This window comes from Dipodomys spectabilis, unplaced genomic scaffold (genome assembly GCF_019054845.1).
Source record: "Dipodomys spectabilis isolate Male_0828 unplaced genomic scaffold, ASM1905484v1 ptg000024l, whole genome shotgun sequence".
Lineage (NCBI taxonomy): Eukaryota > Metazoa > Chordata > Mammalia > Rodentia > Heteromyidae > Dipodomys > Dipodomys spectabilis.
The window spans coordinates 30,206,185-30,219,785 of NW_024870701.1; positions in this window are offsets into that span (position 1 = coordinate 30,206,185).

A 13,601-nucleotide genomic window follows, 5' to 3' on the forward strand; every position below is an offset into this window, starting at 1 on the left:
TTGCTCCTGACAGTGGAGCTACAATACCCGAATGAAAAGAAAGTAACAATCTTCCTTTTGTTCTAAATGCAAATATAAAAAAGAAAGAGACACCAAGTAAGGAGGAAAGTAAATAGAGCATACTCTTACACAGCATCAATGTTTACCACGAGCACATAGGAAGGTACAGTGTGGAGAAACAGAGAAACTTGGGAACGTGCTCTTTCAAACTAGGCTATCAGGAGTTCCTCCTAACAGATAGATTTGGGCCAGAGGTCTAAATGGCAGGGAGGAGATGAATGCTGCATGGTTCAAGAATAAGCATAATCAAGGCAGAAGGTATGATAAGCCTGGGTGGTACAGACCACTGTAGTCAGAGTGGAGGGAGAAGGGGCAAGAGGTGAATCCAGAGGTCCTGGTGAGCAAAGGACATGGATGTGTGCAGTGTAATAAGCAGCATTAGTGGATTTGGGCTGCTGGATATAGGAAGACAAGAATGGAAGCAACTAAACTGGTTAGGAAATGGCTGCAGTAGTATGGGCAAGACAAGGTGAGGATATGGCATACAACCACATCATGAGCAGTGGAGGCAAATGGAAATAAATACATTATGGTGATTTGCCTTATTTTGTTGGAGAATCCATAAACCTTTTTGTCTTTTACCTTTGTATGGTGAGGATTTCACTCTAAAAAATACTCTAGTTCAGTATGAGTGACTTGAACATCTAGCATAGGTGATTTGTGAGTTTAAGGCATCTTGCATTATCATGCTCTGAAAACAGAGAGCAGATTATTGTTATGAATCATTAATAAAGTTGAATGTCATCTGAAGGTTAACTTAACCTTCACCAAACAGATATTTTTTAACTGTATGAAATAGAAGTCCCAAAACTTCAGATGAAATTTCAAGAAGTTTGATCTTACACTGAACAATAAAGGCACTTCAAAAAAGCACTTCATTTAACTCTAGAAATTATAATTTAACATCCCCAATGCATGGGTTGAATAGATAAACATTGCTCCATCAAAATTATTTACTATTTATAAGTTGAGACAAACCCATTACAGTAGACCTGATTCTATCTCATTTTATTTTTGTGGTTTTAGTTACCCTTATCCAACTTTAGTCTGAAAACACTCAATGGAAAATTCAGAAAACAAATAAAATATGTTTTAAGTACTTTTGTTATAACACATTATTATACTTACTCTATTGTACTGCTTATTTTTATTAGTTTCTCTTTGTCAGTTTATTGGCTTCTTTTTGTAGTTTCTCCTATAATTTTTAGTTCAGATGGTTAAAATGAAAATTTCAAATTCAATTTTATGAACATAATGTTTGAGGAAAACAATGACAGATATAAAGGCTGAACATACCTTTTCTACTCACCAATTGTGTTTATATGAAAAATAGAAATGATAAAAGGACAAATAGTATTCAATTCAAAAGTCTCCCAGAAAGCTATTTTTAACCACAGGTTACTATACACTTTAGAATAGGAAATTTTAAAGTCAAACTTTCAAGTTACTTAATCATATTATATTTTCTTTCTTTTTTGGGGGGGGAGGTCCGGTTCAGGGCGCCCTGAACTCTGGACTTGGGCGCTGTCCCTCAGCTCTTCAGCTCAAGGCTAGCGCTCTACCACTTGAGCCACAGGGCCACTTCCAGCTTTTTTCTTTTTGCTTATGTGGTGCTGAGGAATCGAACCCAGGGCCTCAGGCACACAAGGCAAGCGCTCTACCACTGAGCCACCTTCCCAGCCCTTGTATTATGTTTTCATTCCCCCTTTTCCTTTATGCACAGGCAGGAATCCAGCAGAAGTAGGGTTAACTTGTTCATATCAATAACTTTGATTAAATTCAGGATGGTTTCAGAAAGCTAAATCGAAGGCATCAGAAGAGCATCCTATATTTCAGCTTGTTTGAGACACTCATAAAATAGTCTGTCTTGAGGACCCCTTTTCTCTTGAGCAATCCGTTAAAACAATAATTTGACATAAAGATGCCTTTAGATGAGTTTGTGCAGGAAAAACAGTGTGCACAGGGTTCAGTACTAGCTGCAGGTTTAGGTAGCTGTGGGGCAGAGGGGATGGGCAGAGAATGGAGAGAATCTCGGTACAGATAAGGGGGATGATGTGCCAACGTACACGTGAAAGCACTGTTGTTACCTATCTGATTGAACGGCCCCATTGTGACCCGTTGTGATTGTAGGGAGTGATATGTTCCGTCCACTTGGTTTGCTTGCGCGCTGCGGGACTTCCCTCAGAGATAGGAGACACTTTGCTGCTGCTTCCTTTTACTGTTCCTGGGGCCACATCCTGTGCTCTGTGGAGAGCCCGTTGTTCAGATGTGATGACAGATAAGCAATGTAATGGGCCTTAGCTCAAGGACTAGAAAAGGAGGCTAGTATTTGAGTCTATTTAACAGACCCCGCCTTATGGAGAAGCCTAGTGGAGCATGGAACTCTTGTGTGTGTGGCTTTTTGGTGTGCGTGTTGGGGTGGGGGCACAAAGGACTGATTACAGAACTGATCTCTCTCTTTATCTCCTGGCTTTTCTCTTCACGTTGATTTCAAGCACACTAAGGAAAAGTGGGGAGGAAATCAAAATATTTGTAATGTTCTCACACACCGTTATTTCTTTCTCACCTATGTTTTTGGATGCTTGCATGTATGATTCAGAAATGATTGCAAGAGTTTATTAGAATGATAGTTATCATGATTTGGCAGTGCAGACCCGCAATGTTTGACACTTCCGGTGTGACCTGGTCCTATGGACCCTGTTAGGAATAAGATTGTCTTCACCTGTGTGGACTTGAGAACAATGATGTTTTTAAGATTCCTGTCAATCAGGAAAGGCTGAAGGGACTGCGCAGTGTCTGGTGAGGCCTCCTGTTATTCCAAGGCTGTTTCTGCCAAGTCGATGTGCTTTTAACAATGTTTAAAATATGCCCACTCTAAATGATTCCAAAACTTCTCAACTAAGTACCACAGGTAGCCACAAAATGTCCTTGTTTTTAGAAAGCAAGCTTTCTGCCAAAATAAAGATACGAGAAATAATGTTTACTTGAAGAATAGGTTTTGTTTTAATGGCTCGATGACTCTAACTTCTAATACTAACGTGAAATATCTTCAGATTGAAATTCTTAGACTAAAAATCATATGACATGTATACAGCCCTGTCTATCTTTCGCTTTGGACTCTTAGCTCTTAACCATTGTGAAACAGGTATGAGTTAAGTCGGAGGGAGCAAGTGTCCAATAATACTGAACTGCGACCTTTGCGTGGATTAATTTAGTTCTGTTGCCTCTTGTGAATCACAAAAGAAATTTCAAGGTCTTATTTTTCAATTTCTATGGCAAGAATAGCATGGAACTTAACAAATGTTAAGGAACCTAGTGTTCTTCCTCTATTACTAATTATAAGGAAAGCGAGAAATGAGGATCGCCTCTCTTGCAAGCAAGGAGTCAAGAAGTAATAGCAATCTCCTTCCATCCACTAGCAATTGAACACATTATCTCTATAAGAACGACCATTTTGTTTTGTATACTCATTGTGGTTGGGCATAATTTTTTTTGCTCTTGCAGAATATCAGTGGATCAACTTGGCAGTGCATACAAAATTGATTCCCTACTATTCTTCCAACAGTTTTCAAGGAATGAGGGAGTTTCACATTAAGCATCTATATGCAATCTTTCCAGTCCTGGGACCTTTTCTTGATCTGGTATAAGAAAATCTGAAATAATTCAGATGTTAAAGGATCAGTTCAACTTAGGGTTTACTATGGACTAGAATTTTTAGAGAAAGCAAGAGTTCATGGAAAATTATAGGAATATGGAAAGGATTGGAACTACTCAAAATGATAGATTTGGTGTTTTAGCAACATTGAAGTGAAAAGAAATTTATTCTAACCAGCTCTGAGGAAATTGGTTGCTGTAGAGAATTTACACTGGAAATTACAGTGAGTGAAACATTGGGTTTGAAAAGTCGATTGCAAATAAAATGCTAAAACAAGGATACAAGATGACCCATTGTAACAATGAGATGTACAAGACACTATGTTGAAAATGAACTTTACAACTTGCACGGGGGAGGTGGAGGGAGAAGTTGGGGAGGTGGGGAAGGAAGAGATGGTAAGGGAAAAATAAAGGAGGAGGTAACAATGCTCGATAGGAAATGTACATTACTCATGTAACTGCAACCCTTCTACTTTACAATAAAAATATATTAAAAAAAGAAAAGTTGATTGTATGCATATTGAATGCTAAGGAATTAAGCCAAACTTTGAGAAATAACAGGACATGAAGAATTTCATTGAAACAAACTAATATAACTGAAAGTAACAGTTATGAAAGAATTTATACTGTATGATTGCATTTAGTTTAAGGGGTTGCTGTGGTGCTGGGTTTTGAAGAGAGGGCTTCATTCTTGAAAGGTAGATGCTCTAGTCTTTGATCTACATGGTAAGTCCCCATTTGATGAGTCCCCATTTGATACTCTGGGAAGAGAAAATAGATTATGATTACAAAAGGGTTGAGTGAGAAAACACTGAGGAAGTTTTAGGGTCAATGGAGTTATTCTGCATATTGATTCTGTGTTTACTTAGACTTGTAGAGTTATACATAAAAGGGTCAATTTTATTAGATTTCAAGTACATTTTAAAAAAGAAAAAAAAATGTATTTATAGAATTATTTGGAATGAAGAGTAGGATGAATACTATGGGTGCAAATGGAAGGATTATTGAAAATTTAATACCTCAAAAGCAGAATCATGTTTCAACCCTAGTAAGAAATATAACACAGGATAAAATATAAATACAAATTCAAGACTATGTCATTTTGGTGTTAAATCATATATTTGGATTGGGTTTCAGGATGGTTTCGTAGTTACTATCAAGACAAGATCATTGATGGATGGGAAAAATGATTAATATCATGTATACAATAACAAAAACATTAAAAAATTCTCTGCATGTCTTTATGGACACTGACTTGAGGTGAAGCCCTTCCTGGAGAGTGACCATTGTCTGTTAGGAGGGGACAGATGTGTTGGACAAGCTTTGTGGAAATTCTCACCATTTCTTCCTGAGAACAAAACCTCTTCAGGAATCTGGAGCCTCACAAGACTGACTGCAGCAATTTGACTTCTATCTCTAAGTCCTTAGGCTGTGACAAACCCAGCTCATTTCTTCACTCTGTCAGTGTGCATATCACTTGACTGTCGGTTCTGGAAACAAGTCCATTTTGTTAATGCTGCTTGTGTGTGGACGATGACACCGCTGTGCCACTGGTGATTTCTTGGGGGTGATGCTCCTACGGCTTTGTTCTTGAACCTTCTTTGGGGCCCAGACCAGGTCACCCATGTCAGTGTTGTTCACTTGCACTCTGGGGAGTTCTGAAAATGGAATATTTCTTTTATTTATTTATTTTTTTATTGTGAAAATACTGTACAGAGGGGTTACAATTACATGGGCAAGATAATGAGTACATTTCTTACCAAGCATTGTTGCCTCCTCCTTTGTTTCCCCTTCCTATCCCTTCCCATCCTCCATCCCCCCCCAATACTCCCCCCCCATCAAAGTTGTAAAGTTCGTTTTCAACATGACAACATGTACTTCTCATTGTTGCAACAGGTCCACCTGTATCCTTATTTAAACGACTTGTTTTTCCCCTTTCCCTCCACAAATTATACCTACATCAAATACAGGGAAAGCAGGGGTTATACTGTGGGGGAGGGACATACAAAGCAACTAAGACATAATCTTATAAATGCATTAGAAACAAATGCATGAAAGAAAAAAATTTAAATACATATCTTAGGGTTCATTTTCCTAACATCACCTTATCTGACCTTTTCTGCTTGACTTGTACATATACTAGATATTGCAAATAAGGGAAACCATGGGACCTATGTTTCTTTGGGCTTGACTTACTTCACTTAATATAATTTTTTTTCCAAGTCTTTCCATTTCCTAACATTCTTTCTGATGGAGGCATAGAGTTCTGGGAATATTTCTGTGCCACCAAAGGACAATATAAAAACTATAGTCTTGGAGGGAGAGAAAGGAAGAATCTGGAAAACACCTTATTACTTTGCCTTACTACTTTATCACTTTATGGGATATCATTTATCTTTCAGTACAGGAACACATATTTGGTCTTGGTATTACCAATCTATATCTTGTCCCTAGTCTGTTTTTATTTTCACAAAACAGGAGCTTTAATTTTATACCAATTATATACTAAGCATTGATTTAAAAACTCCAGCCAACAACTAGGAGAGTTTCCATACTAGTAGAAATAAAGATAGCATATAAACACAAACAAAATTACTTATTCATTATATACATTGCAACATGCACTTTTTTTCTTTCTTTTCTTTTTTCTTTTTTTGCCAGTCATGGGGCCTGGCCGCTGTCCCTCAGCTCTTCAGCTCAAGGCTAGCGCTCTACCACTTGAGCCCCACCACCACTTCTGGCTTTTTCTGCTTATGTGGTACTGAGGAATCGAACCCAGGGCCTCATGCATGAGAGGCAAGTGCTCTACCACTGAACCACCTTCCCAACCCCGCAATATGCACTTTTTATTCATTGTTTATTGCTTAGCCCTTTATGTATTATTTGTAAGCACCTGGGGAGACTCAGGAATGCTGTGGTAGCAAGAAATCCTGAGATCTGAGTTGCTTTCTCTCTAATTTATGTAGAGCCAAGAGACCCAGGCAATATTACAGGCTGCTGTGATTCAGTGTGGCCCAGACCTGAGACACAAGCTGCCCCCAAATGTAAATGTTTCTGCCTAAAAGTTTCCACTGCTTTTCTTCATATTTAATTGGCCCAAACCAATCATAGAGCCAAATTAGACTTCAAAGAGCAAGAAAGTGTAAATATTAATGGCCAGAGAGATAAAGAAGTATGAGACACTGAAGAATATTAGAAATCTCTTATTATTTATCCACAAATGGGATGTCGTGTACCAACTTTTTCAAACAAAGCCAACATACTAGTGAATATGTTAGAAGCAATGAGTTTATGATTGATGACAGAGTTGTTGTTGACCAAATTAAATCAACTTACCCTTTCCAATCTCTAGTCAAAAATGTAAAATGACTATCTTGTGTACACAGCTTCACACATACACCTTACACAGCTTCTAGTGTTCAAGATGATCCACACAGTTTGACTCCATTTTTATTATAATAGCGGGACTAATATAAATACTAATCAAAATAACAGAAAAATGTAGAAAGTAGTCATAATCAATAAATATCTGGCAGTGCTCAGAAATGAGAAAGCCTTTTCAAAAGACAGTTAATCATGTAATTAGTCCATGATAAGTTTTTTGGGGGAAGTTTTCCTTCCCAGTTTTAATGTGGCTTCTATGAATTATTATCATGCAATTAATGTGTATGTGTGTTTTCCAACTTTTTTTTTTTTTTTTGTCAATCGTGGGGCCTGAACTCTCGGCCTGAGTGTGTGTCCCTCAGCTCGTCAGCTCAAGGCTAGTGCTCTACCACTTGAGCCACAGTGCCACTTCAGCTTTTTCTGCTTATGTGGAGTTGAGGAATCGAACCCAGGGGCTCATGCGTGCAAGGCAAGCACTCTGTCATTGAGCCACCTTCCTAGTCCGTTTTCCAACTTTTAGTAGAAAGTAATAGCTTATTTGATTATTTAAGAGAGCTCTTACCCACATTGCTTTCCAGGGAGAATTATAACTTCAACATTATTTACTACTTTATAAGACCTACTTTGGCCAATGGTATGTGATGACAAGTAACCAAAATATTATTGCGCATTAGCCTTAGTGACATGGTTCATTTTTTCATGTGGTTTGATTCTGAAGTCCACCATTAGAGTGTGCACTGAAGAGCTGTTGTCCCTTTCACCCAGTCACAGAATGAGAGTTCTGAACAGTCCACATGCCTGAGGGAGCAGCTGGTATAAGCAGGATGAAAATTGTTAAACAGACTTGAACTTGGCCTAAAGCCTAGAGTCCAGAGTCCAGACTATAGCATTAACCAGACACGTTCAGCCAATAGATAGACAAGTTAGCGAGAGAATAGACATTGGATTAAGCCATGGAGTTTAGGAGTGCTTTATTACAATGCATTGCAGGAAAAGCTGAGCGGATGTCTCACACAAGACCAAGTTGTTGGAGGTTGTTACTTAGAAACAGTTTAGTAGATGAGATCAATTAGGAGTTGTGTACATAAATACAACTCCATCTTTATTGAGCATTTACTTAAATGACTAGGTAATATAAGATCCCACTTTTAAAAAAATGTATCATTAGGGGCTGGAAGGTGGCTCAGTGATAGAGTGCTTCCCTTGCATGCATGAGGCCCTGGGTTCGATTCCTCAGCACCACACAACCGACAAAAAAAAAAAAAAAAAGGATCATTAATTAAGATTCCTTTCCTGAAAATTTGAACTACTTTTACCTGATTGCTATGCAGAGATTGTGCCCGTGTATGCACAGATAATAATATTCTGGATTATGGTAATTTCCAAAAAGCTTAGAAAGTTATATTTTATTATTAATGAATGATCTGATTATCATAATTATATTCGTCTAACAGTTGTTTTTCAGCATCACAATTAAGTGTAAACTTTGAGAACTGACCTAAAAATGCTGTTGAAAATATACCATAACCATAAGCAGAAGAACAGGTCCTTATGATAGAGCTCATACTGAACGTGTTAGAGTAAGAAGGGAGAAGAGTCTAAACTAATAGATGATGGTGTCATTTCTTTAAGGGGCTGATATTTAAGCATAATTTTATGGCTTTGTTGCCTGTTTTGACACTTTTATTGGAGTGTAAATGACATATAATAAGCAACACATAATGAAAGTGTACAATTTAATATGTTTTGACACATGAATATATTCCTGAAAGCCATCACCACCATCAAGATAGAGAACGTATCTGTCATCCCTGAAGTTGACTTTTACCGATTTGTAATCCCTCACGAATTCCCTATTTATTGTTTGCAAAAATGACATGCTGTCTAGCATTCTGGAGAAAGCTGTTCTTCCTTAAATATTTATGAAAAAAATGCCTGACAATGCATTTTTACGCATGCAACACTATGAAGTAGACATTATTTTTTCCACTTGAAATACTCTTTTATTTTCATATCTTTACCTGCCATGTGATGTAGACAGTATAGTTAGACCTCTTATATAAAAGATTAAACAAGGGACTGTAGGGGTTAAGAGACTTGACTGAGCTAATATGGGTCCGAAATTCAAATCCAAGTCATCATGAAATTTATCTAGTGTGTGACTCACAAAAATCAGGAAGATGATGGCCACTGTGATTGTAGCTGCTATACTTTTCTTTTCTTTTCTTTTTTTTGTTTGGTCGTGAGGCTTGAACTCTGGGCTTAGGCACTGTCCCTGCGCTCTTCAGCTCAAGGCAAGCACTCTACCACTTGAGCCACAACACCACTTCCAGTTTTCTAGTGGTTTATTGGAGATAAGAGTCTCACAGACTTTCTGCCCAGACTGGTTTTGAACCGTGATCCTCAGATCTCAGCCTCCTGAGTAGCTAGGATTACAGGCGTGAGCCACTGGCGCCCGGCTCTGTAGCTGCTATACTTTAAGACCCAAATCATAACTCGTTAAATAATCTTTGTATCTGCGTATATTTTCCATTATTTTTTGCACTTGGTGTTGAATGCATGCTACCTGACCTAATACATTTCATATGTAAAGCAAATACAGAGCTACTATATTATGGAAATTTACATTCTTGTGCTAAGTTATTCCTGAGAAATGTTTCCTAAACTTTTAAGTGGAAAAGGAGATGATCTACCTAGAACATTCACTGGATTCCTGTATTTTGACTTCTGATGTACCTAGGACTTTTTGCAGTACTGGTTTTTCTTTTCTTTTCTCCCTCCTACATTCCTTCCTTCCTACCTTCCTTCCTTCCTTCCTTCCTTCCTTCCTTCCTTCCTTCCTTCCTTCCTTCCTTCCTTCCTTCCTTCCTTCCTTCCTTTCTTTTTTTCTTCCTTTCTTTCTCTCTGTCTGAACTCATGGCCTGGGCACTGTCTTAGAGCTTTTGTGCTCAAGTCTAGTGCTCTACCACTTTGAGCCACAGCTCCATTTCTGGTTTTCTAGTAGTTAATTGGAGATAAGAGTCTCATACACTTTCCTGCCCTGGCTAGCTTTGAACCTCGATCCTCAGATCTCATCCTCCTGAGTAGTTAGGGTTACAGGCGTGAGCCACCAACACCCAGCTAGTGCCTGGGTGCTCAGTGTCTAAACACTGAGCCTCTCGGGCTCTGGGTGCGGGCCAGCCCCTCTCCTCCATGTCTAATGAGATACGTAGAGCTGCCTGTGCTCATATGACCCAGCTTCATTTGTTCAACTTCAGGACAGACTACACCTTTGAGTTTTTAAATAAATATTTAACAATCAACAGGATATACCTTCTCCTGTGAGCTACATACATCTCCTCCTGAAGTCAGTAAAAGGACAAGGATTGTTAAACATATAATAAAACATACTGTGTATTTTTTCAAGACAGGTGTGACAAGAATAAAACCACCACCAAGGGAAAATATTAACATTCTGGAATTAAATTCATCATTTTGGCCTACGTACCTCAAGGTGAACTAACCGAACTAATCCTTTCAGTTACCTGAAACTGTTGCCACAAATAGATTATACTGGAGGATACTGAACGAGGTGATGTTAGCTGGTGGAGAGTTGACTGTTCCTTGTGATGGTTAGAATATAGTTTTGAAAAGCATAGGCACCCATTAAGGGCCTGGAAATGCTTTCTGGTCCCCAAGCATCAACTTGAAACCACAAGTCAAGGCCAAATCACAATAATCATGGGATATATCTGTGCCAAAATGTCTGAGGGATTAACTCATAAGGAGTTAAATGTTAATTTTTTAATGTTTTGGTTAGTTATTGAGAACATAATGGTTTTAAGCAAATGTTTTAGATTTTTAAAATTTTTCAACTTAAAGACACAGAAGATCTCTGACTTATTTTATCTTGACAGTGACAGGCTCATGGAGGAAGAAGTGATAAAAATTAAAAACATTTGCAATTAATGAGAGAAAGTGGATTCCGAGGCCAATATTAAAAGATCTTAGAGCTCCATTAAGTGCAAGTTTGGGCTGTGTATGGGTTTTATTTTTTTATGATTGCTACATATCCTACTTGGCTACTAATGAGCCGAGACAAAACAGAGGATGTCCAGCAACAGCTCTGTCATTTATTTCTGTGTTTTGTTTCTCTTACGTTTAAATCCTAGGAGAGAGAATTGTCAGTGAGCTTACCTGTAATTATAAAAATTTCACACTAAAATACTGTGAGGGGTTGACGGTCCCCTTTCTAGCTTTCATTGGGGAAAAATAACACATGAACATTTATGCCACTGTGCCTCAAAAACATACCTTTTATTGTAAATCACACTTACGTTGAAAGTCTGATCGTGTTTTGAAACATTTTCACAAACTTTTTATTCCCGTCTTGTACTATCTCAGCTATGAAATATATGAAGCAGAACAGATAAGAATCTGTACATGCTGGTGTTCACACATACTATTACGCATGCAGATACACAGCTACATTTATTGTCCTGCGTGACACTGTCACTAGACATCAAATAGATTGCATTCCTACCAGCAGGCTTTAGTTTTTATTAATATAATTGTTCTTCAATAATTTATCTGGCATTGCCATTGAACTCGATTGAGCAACGTTGTGATGGTAATTATGTCTACAGCTACAACATTCTATCTGTAGACAGGATATACTGTCATTCACAGGTAGAATCCTGGCATACCCCCAAACTGTGTGTGACCTGAGAAATCAGAACATGTGTAAACACTACATGACAGATATTAATGAAACGACATAGTCTTTATTAGCATGCTTCTTTAACATGGAAAGGGAGAATCTGACTATCACAATAATCTCCATATGAGGTCCCTGGGCAGCTTCAGGTCACATTCTAAGAGACCGAGGCAAGGTGAGGTTGAAAGAGGGAAGGTTATGACCTGATGTTTGAGGAGATGCTTTAGATAACAATCACAGAGACACGTTCAGTTTAGCACCTATAGCTCAACTGGATGCATGCCTTCAAAGCCATTTGCTAGTAGACGTCTCCTAAGCATAGGTACTTCTTGAAGTCACATCCTTGGTAGTAGGAGAAACTAGCATGGCCTGGAAGTCTGGTCCTGTGGAGTTCTCGTCATGTTGTGTGTGGGGTTTCCTCTGACGGGGGAGGGGTTGATTTTTATTTGTGATTACTCAGACTGCACAGGAGCTGATGATCAACAGGCTGGGTAGGCACACCTATACATGCCTGGCAGGCAAAGCCAGCCTACCCAGGCATCATGGAACAGGTTAGCTGGAAATCTCAAGGCACAACAGTGTGGAGTCAAGGGAACTTTTACCGAGGATTTTGCTGTTTGACAGGCAGGACCAGAACCATAGGACATATTAAGGCCACCAAGGATGAGTCAGAGTAAAGCAAAGGCATTTGCTATCTGAAGCTTGCAATTACTTATTTTCTCTTAAAATATCTTTCTTCTTCCTTCTTCTTCCTCATTCTATTCTCCACATCTAGCCGAGTGCTAGACACAATTGCTTAATAAGTGGCTGAATAAGCAAATCAACAAGTAAGATTCTCAAGTCTGACTTGATTCCACATCCCAAATTCACTTTCTCTGCTAGTTATTGGTTATTCTATATAAAAACTGTCTTATTATTAAAGTATAGTGTCATTGAAACAAATAACTTATGCGTCTCTATGCCCATTTGAAGGCTACTTCAAAACTAATTGTATTTTTTATTAAGAAAATACATTTCACAGTTTATAATGGAATAAAACAATGTTAAAGGTCTTAGAAAGTGCCAAAGACTTTCTCTTAAGCCCCAGTTTCAAGGCCTTCAGTTCTCACTGGAAAACTTTTGAATCTTTTAGTGATTTCCTGTTTTTCTAAATAGTTTGTTTGTCCTTCTGTCTTTTTTTCTTTATTTGGGGTACTGGGCATTAAATTTAGGGCCTCATGCCTGCTCAGGAAGCACCTACCACATGAACTATCCCCTAATCCTTTTGCTTTTAGTTTTTCAGATAGGGTCTCACCTGGATAGCTTCAACTCACTGTCTTCTTAACTCTGCCTCCTGAGGAGGAGAGATTACAGGATTGCACCACCATTCCTAGCTCTGTTGTTTTGTTGTTTGACATCTTATTATCAAAGTTCAGGGTTTAGCTGACACACATACATAAGCACAGTGTTTCCACTCTCCACCTTCTCTCTCTCTCTCTCTCTCTCTTTCTGTCTCTATCCCTTTATTATCATTTACAGTTAATTCTTTTGTGAGTCTTCTCATTATTGTGATCATATCCACATCCGAAAGAAGTACTCTATCATATATTTTTTCACAACTTTTTGTTTTTCCTGGAGTTGGTAAATCCTTTGAGATTGTAGGCCTTGTTAGGCCATGTTAGGCCTACAGAAAATTTCTCAAAATTGCTTGCAGATGATCTTTAAAATTGTAACCGTCAGGATAACAGTGTCAGTGGTTTTACGAGTTTGTTTCTTGCTCCTGTCACAGTTCAATAGGTAGCAACAGTTGAGGTTTCTTTGGAAATAA